Below are 12,006 nucleotides of genomic sequence, written 5' to 3'. Positions count from 1 at the left end.
TCTACCGGCTGTGTAGTCAGTTGCTTGGCTGGAAATGTAGATGAAAAAGGAGCTCTGTATCTTTGTTTTCTCATGCAAGTTTTGTTTTCAGAATTGCAGTGATACTAGTAACATCTTCAAAATCTCTGCTGAAATCAAGGACTATACGGCCAGAAATGAAGTGCAGCTGTAGCTAGTAAACACAATTTAATAACAGCTCTATAAGACTTCATGAATTGGGATCTATTTTATAAGTGATGCTGCAGCCATGTATGGGACTAATTTGGAGAACCAGATGCAGGACACGTGGCTGCCTAGCACTCATGATAGACATGGTAGATTTTGTAATCTCCTGTAGATTCCTTATATTTCTTTTTTTTCCCCTAGGCTTCTTATGTTTGTTCACTGCACACACACACACCTTCCTAGACTGAAGTGTTGTCTCTGCTGAAGTTAGTGGCAATTTTGCCGATGACTTTTGTGGGACTGAGATTTCATATCTGGTGTACGAAATACTTTCATACCTAGTATATAAAGTAATTTCATACTCTGCAGATTCCCTCACTTCGATATATTGGAAAATGAACAACATTTACTGTCTCTGAGAACTAAGACTTCCACATTTCCTAGGTATGGTCTAGAGTTAGCCTGTAGTCTATAATTAAAAAAAACCCATGATGCACCAATCACCAAAGAAGCATTTGTTTATTTTGCCTACAGTGCAAATGGACAATTTCAATATTGGTCTATCTGTAATTACATTAATATAAATAAAGATGGAGTATCTGTGCTTTGCCCAACTGAGGGCTACACTTGAGTTTTAGCAGAGCCAGGGGGATGAATCTAATTTAACAGATCAGTCAGATTGCAACTGGCCTTGTAATACAATGGTGATAACCAGAGATGCCTAAAAGAGCTAGTCACCTACAGATTCGGATCAAACAGGACCTTCTACACGGGGCCTTGCAGGGCACCAAGGACATCCACACTTCAAAGGCAACCCACAGAAGAAAAGTGGGCCTGTGACCTTTGTTTCTTTACAATGAATAAAGAAGCCCAAGAGACAGCTGTGGGGCTTTCTTGACTTCATTTGATATTGCATTAGGAATACACAAATCATTAGACCCTGAACTGGTTGGATTTGGTGTTTGTCTGTTATGTCTAGAAGACTTCCTGGAGGAATTCTTCTGGATTTAGGGCTTTCTCACCTTTTCTGAAGGGCCAGGTGTTCATGGGGAAGGCCTGTGATGGTAGGGCATGTGACAGTGGGGCATATGCTTGCAGCAGCACTGCACTTCAGGACCTGTGCACAAGTGAAACAAGTTGAACTGGTAAATCACAGCCCTGCCAGTGTGTCTGGCCTCGGCACACCAGGCACAGAGGGAGGCTGGCTCTCCAACCATTTTCTTGTCTCTGATGGACATTGCTGAGTCAACAGAGCTCCGCTGGGTGGACCCAGCCAAAGTAATTTTGCTGTTCTCCTGCAAGGCATTTGAGTTAATGACAAAACCAAAAAAAGGCAACAAACTCTAAATGCTCTGACTAAGAAATCCCTGTTCCTGCCTATGTTTACTTGCACTTCCCTACCTGTGTCCCTGTGACATTATACTCCTGCCAGTTGTCTGGTGTCCACAGGGTATTTGGGGGAACAGAAGTGATAAGACTCAAGCTTCTAATGCAAGTAAAAGAAAAAGAAAATATATAAAGATGTCTAAACTTCAAAATTATATACTAAAAGTGGGAAAATAGGCAAAAACCTATTGAATTTTTTCTCCTCTGGCTTCTTTAACAATATTAGGGAGAGCAGCTTTAACATACGCTGAGACTATACACGTTGCGGCCACCAGTCCAGAGCCCAGCTACACATTAGTTTTGTTTTCACCTAAGTAGGGTCCCAATTCTGTTTGTCTGCAGGAGTGGCTGTATTCCTTGCTGCTGTCACCACCAGTGATGTTACTGGCTCCTGCAGCACCAGTGCCCTTCTTCACCCACTCCTCACGCTCCTGACCCTCCACCCTCCCTTCAGCTTTTACTGTAATAACCCAGCGCCAAGCAGGGGCTGGCACTGCAGAACTCCCACCACTAGCAGTAACACAGCGAGGAAAGGCAAGATGGAAAAGTATATCTGCAGCCCAAGTCAGCACGTCCTTCTTGCTCACCATCCATTTGCATTAACCATTGCTGAAAGGTGAGGCAGGGGTGGGATCGAGTGCTTGGAGAGGGTGAAGGGGTAGAGCTGCTCAGGGTACAGCCCAGGAAAGAAATTCTGAGGAAACTGCAGCCTCAGCTCTCTCAGAAAGGAGCGCGTGAGGGCGTGCAGTCTCGCCAGCCAGGAGGGCTGCTCATTTCCACGTGAGCAGCCAGTCTGGGGGTCAGTTTTCTCGTAGTTTTCCCTATGGCGATAGCAGTGAATGCATTCTAAGTGCCAAGGAGCTGCAGCATTAGGTGCTGTCTTTTCCTTGACGAAAATACTAATGTGTGACCTGCATGCTACAGGGGAATTGTCAATTTCAGATCATTACCGGGGAAAAACATGGCAGAGTTTAACTTGTCTCTCCGTTGTGCTAGCGTCTCCTGCAGAAACGAAGGAAGAAAAGGCTTGACACTGCACTGAATCCACTTTTGTCTTAGCAGGGCACTGGCTGCATCTGTTTGAAAGGCTTGCATTGTACCACTGTTCTTTGTTATCAGGTTTCCCATGGTGGTCAGTGTTACATATCTTACATTGTTTGAGCTAATTAAGCCAGGGAATCAGGGAAAGCACATTTCCGGCGGGGATTTATTGCCAAAAGATATTTCAGCTGAAGGGGAAAAAAAGGAAATCTCCCTTTATGTCCAGCATTCCTGAGCTGTTTCATAATATTCAGTGTTCAGCTTCATGGAAATACACTGACAACAATGTCAAGAAGTTTGAAATTGAGCAGTTTTCCTCTGTTTTGTTGAATTTAAAAACACTATAAGGAAAGCAACAGTTCTGTATAGCCACAAAAATAAGAAAACTATTTGAATCATCTTGGTTGGAAACAGAGTTAGACCTGTTTGTTAATCTACAAACAGATTATTGTTTCCTCTCAAGGTGCTTTGTGCCACTTCATTACTTGCACTCATTTTTATATTTCTTTGCAAGAGAAACGCAAGTGGCAGCGCTTTAAGTCTTCACTGCTGTGTATTTAGGACACCTGTAGAGGCAAAGGGACATGGTTCACTAAAGTCCGCACCCAGCATGGTTGTTCACAGCAGCATGAAGGGGTGCTCAAAGCACCTGTCAGGAGGATGAGTTGAACCCCGCGTACGTGCCCAGCACATCAGTGCTGTAGGGTGTTTTCCAGCACCTTCAGCTGCCTCACAAGTGCTGCCCATGGGGCAGAGCCCCGACTGCAACACGGTCATCGGCCCAGCCGAAAAGGGAAGCTCTGCTCTGACGTATGGGATGTCATACACAGGTTCATTGTTAGGAAATCCTGTGTGTGAACAAAGCCCTACTTTTCTTCCAAGTAATATTAGTAATCACTGTTGGTGATGATGACAGTTTCTTCATTTTCACCAAGACATCTAAAAGGCTTTGCTGAAAGAAGTCAGGATGATTATCCTCTGCCTTGCCAAGGGAAACCTGAGCAACTGGGGATTGCTGTTGATTATTAAAGGCATTCAGTGTTTTGGATGAGAAGATCCAAAAGTCTTCAGTTTGGTGTAACTTCTGTCAAGCTTTGGCTGTTCACTCTGAAATTGTGTTCAGGTGTCTTCTCAAGCATGATTTCTTGTTTTGGGGGTTGTTTGTTGTTGATATTGTTGTTTCTGTTTTGGTTTTGTTTTGTTCATGTGTTCGTTTGTTTGTTTGTTTTTCATTTTGATAGGTAGTTTCTGCAGAAACATTTCAGCTCTTCCAAACATAATGAAGAAAAGAATTTTCATTCGTGGAAAAAGGAAAGTATGACAACTTTCTCTTTAGAAAGCATTGGCAGTCCACCTCATTTGAAGCAGGGACTAAAAGTCTGATATCACTATACTGTCAAAGAAAATTTACCTAATTTCTAGGTCTCTGAAAAGCTGCAGCTTGAACATTCTCTCAGAAGAGAGTGTTTTAGCCAAACTCCCCTCATATTTGGCCCACAGTGAGCAGGCTAGACTGCAACCTATCATTGCTATCAGTTAATCCTTTAGGACAAGTGAGAAGAGTCTCGGATATAAGAGTTTCCAGCTTTGCTGGTGACACATACAGGTGTCAGTGCAAAGCTGAATGATAACACTTCAGTATTCCCTTTTTTTTTTTTTTTAATAGGAAATTATATGCCGAAGCTGTTAAAAAGATTGTGTTGAGATGGAAAAATCAGAAACTCAAAGTCGAATAGAAAGAATTCCACAAATAAGATTCTTAATCCCAGTGCCAGTCCCTTTGTGCAGATTTTATTATTATTATTATTATTATTATTATTATTATTATTATTATTATTATCCATCTTTAATTAAATGATGATACTAATTTTTTCCCTAAGTCTCTATCCTCATGTAGTGCATAGGATGATTCTGCTATTAAAATTAATGAAGACTGTATTACAAAGAAAGCCCTTGGGCTGTAGGGTCCTCACCCCAAGTGCTGCTGTATCTGGAAGACATGCAGCCCATGAGACAGCAGGTTACAAGGAGGGAGAAGACTACTTGGTGACTCAGGAATTTGACTATGGGATGGCATACCCTCTCCTGCCACTGCATCTTTATATAATGCTGACCAAGTCACTTAAAGCAGGTTTTGCACTGGTGGATGCTAACTACAAATCTGTCCCTTACAGTGCATGTGCCTTGGCACTCAGAGGCTCCTGACCCTGCTGCTGCTTTTTCCAGGAGAGGATCTTCACCAGCAGGCCAGAGCTCTCTGCTCAGGTTCCCTATCTTTTTTTCCTGGAAGTAAATGAATTAGACTAAAGTGCAGAGCACATTGATACCAAGCTTGCATTTCAATAAGTATGACATGTATAATGTGTGTTTGTGGGTAGAACCCTGCTCCAGTGCATGCAATAAATCTTGGGAGGGAAAGTGGTGGGGAGAAAGGTGGTATGAAGCTTGCTGTAATACTTTCTTCTAAGGTTTGAATGAAAAACTGATCACATGGATAGGCCCTTCAAGTGACCTGCTGAGCTGATAGAAAATCGAAGGACAGGATGCCTGAAAGTGCCTCTGGAGAGCAGAAGCAAGATGAGTGGTAAATAAGCAATACAAAGTCTGTGAAACCAAACCATTAAAAAACCATTTCTGAGCTAGTAATCTTCTTTCACATCCTTTCCACTGTGAGAAAAGGCAAAAGAGAAAGGGGAAGGAGGGAAGAGCACTGAATATTTTCTTTTATTTCACAGAAGCTCAGGTGCTGAACTTGTTAGAAATTTTCTTAGGTGCAAAATGGTGTTCCTAACATTTTGGACTGTTTCTGCCTTTGTTTTCCAGTCCCCACACCTATTACATTGAAGTCCATTAAGAGGCTGATGATGAGTGCTGGTCACTCGGAGAATGAGCAGCAAAGTCTGTAACACTGCCTTCTCTCAGCAGCATGTGGCAGAACAAGAAAACAGCGTCCTCCTTGCCTCCCCTGGCACAGCGATCTGAGTACTGAGAGCAGAACAACCTACTGGGCTGCGAGCAAATGAGGAACAGCAGCAGCTTGGCATTTTCCTGAGGCCGTGGCTTGAGACGGAGTTGCTGCAGCCTTAACAGAGGCTGCACCAACCATGGCAAACGTGACCTGCTCCATTATTGGATTGTGCGGTGCTGTTTTGCTTTTGCGCTTAATATTGGTAATTATGCAATTTCTAGACAACTTCCCTGTCATAACCAGGGCAGCAATGCTGACAAAACAGGCTTTAAATAAGCACTTGTCAAAGTAACAGCTATTTTTGTTTGCCCTATTTAGCACTGTGTTTAAGGTCTACAGTGGAAATCTCAGACATTTTTAAATACATGGTGCAGTCACTTTATCACTGGATCATAATATTGTAAATCCCCAAAGCATGGAAAATAAAAGTGTTTTAATAGACCCTTTTCATGGTTACTGCTGGCACGTAAAGGTCGCAGCTTTCGCAAGGCCTGCTTGAGAGCCAGGAAGCACAGACAAGCTTAGGACTGGTGAGTCCTTCTTCAGGCTGTAGGGGCTGTTGGGCAGGAAAGATTCAATATCCTGCTTTTTCCCATCTCTGAGACCTCCAGAGGGTTCTCCAGGGGAAAAGAAAGGACAAAAACACCAACGCAAGACTTAGCAGTCCTGCTGTTTCTCAGGTAAGAACCAAACAGAAAGCAACCTCAAAGCCTCTTAGTTCATAATTAAGACAAGACAAGAAATCCTTTTTCCCTTCCTTCATGAGCCCCATCTGGGGTGATTGTCTCCATGCTCCTCAGGCACTGGGCTGCTTTGTTTGCCCAAACAGGGGGCACAGGTACAATGTCAGCACATGGCAACAGGTTTCTTACCCAAGGTGTTGTGAACAGGCAACCGTGAGGCCTCGCCTGACCGTGCAGCAAAGTAGGGATGTGCACAACCTGAAATATGTGGAGGCTCACCCTTTAGGTAGGGAAAGGGAGGCCAGATGGGCAGTGGCACAAGTGTGACAATCATGGAGGAGTGCTTCCTTTAGGAAATAAAACAACCAGCCAAGCACAAAAGGATTGCAGAGTAACATGTGGGAGCAATTGCATACTGGTTTATTTAGGCTAGTGCTTTTTTTTTTTTTCTTTCCCCTCCATCTCCAGACTATGGACTTCCTAGCCTGTCTATTCCCAGGAATCTTGTGATATGTTTAAGAACACATCACAAACACATTCTCCTTAAAAAGGCTCTGGTGAGGAGGAAAAGGGTTGAGGAGGATCCTTGCTATCTTTACACAGAGAGCTACAGGAGTAACAGCATTTGGGGGTCCTGTTTTTTTGAACAACACCCTTGTCTTCCCCTCCTTCTTGTCTCTACCAGCGGATGCCAGAGAGACAGCCAAAGCAAACATAACACATGGGAAATGGTCTGTAAATCCAAAACAAAAGAAATTTTCTTTTATCAGCTGTTTCCTGTTGTCAAAGAATAAATGATTGCTTTAACTGTGGGCTTTTTTTTTTTTAGTGTAGTGTGCATAGAAACGTGGTAAGTTATTTAATTTTTTGAGTAGAATTGAATTTTATTACGTGTATTAAAATGATCCTGTTATTAAAATAATCTTGGCATTAAAATAATATCATCTATATCTATTTGCCCCCATTGCATTCCCTCTCTTCTCTAGTGTGCGGAAGAAAAATGGATAAGTCAGTGGCTTAACAGGCTAGGCAAAAAATACTTTAAATTATCGTAATGTAATGGCACCTGCCTTATTCCACCAAGCCTGTCCTGCTCCGCTGCTGGCAGCTCCGCTGCTGGCAGCTCATGGAGAGGCTGGTGCGGATGCAGGGTGACCTGGCGTTCCTGGAAATCCCTGGCTGCTTCACTGGAGCTCTTTATCTCCTCACTCCTAAATGAGCTCCTGCAGCACTGGTCACCCACTACTCCAGTGGGTGAGCTAAGAAGCTGAAAATAGCCTCTTTTCTGATAATACAGGGCGCTGCTTATAAAGGCGACATTCTGGCATTCCAGATAAGATGTACACAGCCTCCCCTGCTTATGTTTTGAGCCTCCTGAGCCTTTTGCTGCCAGGCAGAAGGGCTCACGTGGTGCTTTTCCTTATATGCGGGTCTTGCTGAAAGAGCCTTTCCAGGAGATGCTATCAGTGGGATCGGACAGGTCTGATGAAATTGCGGTTGCCAGGACAAGGACTGTGAAGTGGGGTGGGTTTGCTTTGCTTAGCACAGCACTGACAGGCGTGACCAGGGCTAGAGCAGCACTTCTAGCCCCCTGCTGTGTTACGGGACAACCCAGAGCTGGAAGGGGTGAGCAGACAAGGGTGTTTCCAAGCTGTGACACTGCTGTGTGTAAAAGGTGATGGGAAGCACCTTCTGCTGCCTCTCCTGCAGGTGTAGATTGTATAGCATTTGGGTGAGAAAGGGGGTAAACTTTAGGAAAAGTGAATAGTCCCACTAAGTGTGGGAAGTAAGGGCTTTCTGGGTTAGTAATCACTGGCCTAGGAAGGCAAATGCAGGCTCTGAGATGTGAGATTCACGCTATCTGACAAGCACTAAGATATTTTCAACTGGGCTGGATTGCTGACTGTAGATACATTATGAGCAGGGCCCAGGTTTTGGAGCACTCACAGGGGCATATTTTGTAGGCAGAGCACCGTGCGCCCCTCTGGCACCTGTATTTATATGAAACTACGATACTTGTGGAGGGATACCCCGTCGAACATCACGGACTGGGCAGGGTTTCTTCTCTGAGCTCCGACCGCCTTGTTTCTGAGTGACAAGAGGGACAGAGCCCAGGTATGTGAACATATAGTAAGTATATTCCAGAGCCGGTAAAACAATGGGTAAACACCAGACAGTGCCTCCCTTCAGTAACCAGGTCAGTCCTGCACCCTGGGATTAGGTACTGTGCCTCCAGAAATGGTGCTAATTAGGAAACACTTGGGAAAGTAGAATTTCCTGCCACTCTGGCAGCTCCTCCTCTTGCCATGAGAGTCTCTGTGCTTTGCCTGTCACACCGAAAACAAACACTAGCACAGCCCGTCCCCTCTGTTGTACCTTTATATGGGAAAAAAACCTGGAAAATGTGCTGTAATGCTCTCTGGGGAACCCTGCCACAGTCATATCAAACGTATCTCACCTGTGCTGCTTCAGCACTCAACTCTCTTAGGTCAGAAACTGCCATGGCATCATCCTACAGTTAAAGTGCTGCGGAATATTCTGGACAAGACGTAGGTGGTTTAAGGTATGCTGACGCCTGGTTTTTAGATGAGGGATTTAGCATATTTTTGCATATATGATGTTAAATTCAAGTGTAAATAAGGCCTAGATATGAACTGATAACCACGTTCTGGGATAAAATATGACTAGAAACACTGGCTGCTTTAAGATTTGATAATAATGTAGTCTAGCAAGAATGAGTTAGGACATAGTTCACCTGCCTAAAGTATTAGCAGCAGACGTATCTTGAACAGCCCCCTACTTTAGGAGTATTTACAAGGTAGTAAGCTATTTTTGTGGAGCAACATACTCTTGGTCATGAAAACAACGCACCCATATCTGATTCTTTAGGGTGCGTTATCCTCTGATTTCCATCAGAATAGCCCAAGAAAACACAGGGCAAGCAGCAAGCTTGTCTGAAATATAGCTGTTGTTGGAGGTCTCATTTCTTAGAGGCGAGGAGCTTACCACACAGCTGAATGGTCTGCCAGGACTCCCATTGGCTGTATGAGTTGCTTCACTACCTCAAGTGGTGATGGCCTATCCAAGGGATTCTGTTAGAAATCACAACAGGGATGGATTTCTCAAGCCCGTCAAAAGCTGTGCTCGAGGTGTAAGGGTCTGTTTAATGCTGCTTCATTGGTCACTGGAGTGCTGATATTCACAGTGCGATGCCACCGTTTTGTGAGGGTCAGGGCAGGTCCCTAGCAGGGTGATGGGCAGTGGTGTTGTTTATATAGGGGTTGGAATAACACTATCTGTGGCTCAGGTGTCATTAAATAAACAGGCCTAGAGACATTAAGGAACAAATCCCTTTTCACTTTTTTGTTCCAGGAGGCTTGTCATCAAGTGTATGAACCCATATAAAACTTCTGAGGGAGCAGAAGACTGAGGGTGGGACTGATTCTTGACTTGAAATATTAGACACATTGATGATATTTATCACTTCACTGCAGAGAGAGGAAACGTTAAGTAAAAATTCTTATTTTTTAATAAGAGAATGTCTAGACTCCATTCTTTCTAGTCCTGAATCTAATTATATAACATCAGCTGCAGTTGGCAGCTACATCATTCTCTGAAAAAGCTTATTTATAGCTCTGCAACTTCTTAAAAAACAGTGGGCCAAACAAGTTATTGAATCAGCTTGAGTGCTGTGGTTTTAACTGGGGATCCTTTCAGTTAAATGAGAATGCACCAGGATCTGTGGTTCCCCCAAGGAGCAAGAGTCCAGGGAAGTTACCTGCTCAGGACTATGCAGACTGGGAAGGAGACTTCAGGAGACTTGCAAAAATGGAAAATAAAAGCTAGAAACTCTTTCCTTCACTCTTGAACCACATTTTCAGTTCAAAGGCAGTGCTATCCTTTCTCAACCGGGTGCTTAGAGTCTGGTTTAAACAATTATAATCATTCACATGAAGCACTTTATTTTGCATTTAAGACTGTGTAGCAATAGTGACTGAGAATTCATGTCTCCCAGGCATGGGGTAAATGAGTGCAAACAAAACATCTCACCACTGCTGTTCAAAGATGCGGCCTTTTATTTATTTTCACAAGGGTAGGATGTCACGTTATTTTTTAAAGTGTCTTCATCTTGTGAGGTTACTGCGTGCAAAATTCAGGAAGGCTTTTGTTGCAGGGTTGGGATCAGACCTAACACTGCAGTGAACTTGTGGATGAGTTGCCACAAAATACCTCTACTTAGCCCAAGTATATGTACTGCTGGCAGAACATAATGGGTTGGTCTCAAGACCCCATTCTGAGCAAGGTCAGCCTCAAAAATTAGCAGAATATCCCTGTGTGCTAAATACTTACCAAGAAGAAGGTGAACAAAGATTTCAGCCCATCTCAGGTACAATATGTAAACATTTTTACACTAGGAAAAACCTTGAGGTCTCAGTTCCTGAGCTGCAGTGGAGAGCTGAGAGTCCTTGAAAGCTTGCTGACATTTTCGTCCTGCCAGGTTGGCCAAGTGCCACACACAGTACAAGGCAGGGCAACCTGAAGGCTTTGTCCAAAGAGCTGATGTTACCTGGTACTGAGGTGAGTCCCATTTTTGTACCATGGTTGTACTGCACACCCTCTACCCTCTGTGCTGAGGATCAGCATGAGAAAAGGGCAGACTCATGGCTTTGCTCCTTGCCCTCTCTTGCCATTCATACCCCTGGTACTCATGGAAACATCATCCTCAGTGGTTCTCCTTTCCTCAGCTGTGACCGTCCTTAGGTTTCCTTCCCTTCAGCAAATGGGATCCTAATCCATCTCCACAAAAGGTGGCTGTTGAAACCAGAGAAGAAAAAAGATGATCTGCTAGCTCTTGGGCAAAAACCAGGTGTTTGGTAACAGCTGCTCGGATTCCTTCAAGGGGCAAACAAATGCTCCATTGACAAGCCTTCTCTTTTCTTCCACTGTATTTACTGATCAGTTAAAATTTCATGACTATTAAACATGGACACTTGTGGAAAGGAAATATCAGTTCATCTAGTGCTTTCTACACACCATCTTGATGTCTTGATGGCATCAGAAGAGGACGGAAGCTTCTTTCAACATGGAGAAGACAGAACTGGAGAACTTTTCTTTCCAGTGATGGGTGACTTTCGCCAGAGGATACATTGCTTGTCTGTCAGTCTCATGCTCTGGCTTTTTATTTTTAGTATGGATGTTGGCTATTGGCAATCATTATTGCAGTCTCTCAAAGCACTGCTTCGGGTGACATTCATCTGGAGAATGTTGAAACATGGGGGAAATAATTATAAGCAGCAACTGCAAGACATTTTTCACCCCAAAGGACACAGAAAAAGCCATAACAATTTTGAACCATGAGAGTTCAGCTGAGGATAGGAGCCAACCCCTTCATCAAGCTAGCACAAATCCCACAAGCAGACAGATCTGTGCAGCGTGGTGATTTCTGAGTAAACAGAGTTAGTCTTGATCTGCTATCTCAACAGTGGATTTGGACTGAGATCAGCTCCCTGCTCCTGACAATGGGCTGGGTGTGCCTCCCCTGCCAAACAGCCCTCTGCAACTGGAGAAGCACCATGGCCTCACAAAGCCATGGTAGCTCTCCTGGTCTCACAGCCTGGACTCAGCATAGATGGGAGCTGATACATCCTCCCAAGGAGAAGGAGTAGCAAATCTTCATTTGTGCCTGAAATTTTCTTTACTCTGTTTCCATATATGTGGGTGCTGGTGGTAGGGAAGGTAGCTGGCCTGAGCTACTCCAGTGTC

General features: G+C 44.0%; 1 long non-coding RNA gene across 3 annotated transcripts; it reads left to right on the top strand.

The window, feature by feature from the left end:
* The first annotated feature begins 959 nt into the window (after positions 1-959).
* LOC135578487 (uncharacterized) lies at positions 960-7,193 on the top strand. Of its 3 annotated transcripts, XR_010470172.1 has the most exons (3): positions 978-2,167; positions 3,834-4,857; positions 5,061-7,193. It is a non-coding gene; the product is annotated as an uncharacterized LOC135578487 (long non-coding RNA). The 3 variants fall into 3 exon arrangements; XR_010470170.1 differs by having other exon boundaries at positions 960-2,167; positions 3,834-7,193; XR_010470171.1 differs by lacking the exon at positions 978-2,167 and adding an exon at positions 2,196-3,715 and having other exon boundaries at positions 3,834-7,193.
* Positions 7,194-12,006: the final 4,813 nt, after the last annotated feature.

This window comes from Columba livia, chromosome 2 (genome assembly GCF_036013475.1).
Source record: "Columba livia isolate bColLiv1 breed racing homer chromosome 2, bColLiv1.pat.W.v2, whole genome shotgun sequence".
Classification (NCBI taxonomy): Eukaryota; Metazoa; Chordata; class Aves; order Columbiformes; family Columbidae; genus Columba; species Columba livia.
The sequence above is the reverse complement of the archived record's forward strand: the minus strand, read 5'-3'. Positions and strand labels throughout refer to the sequence as shown.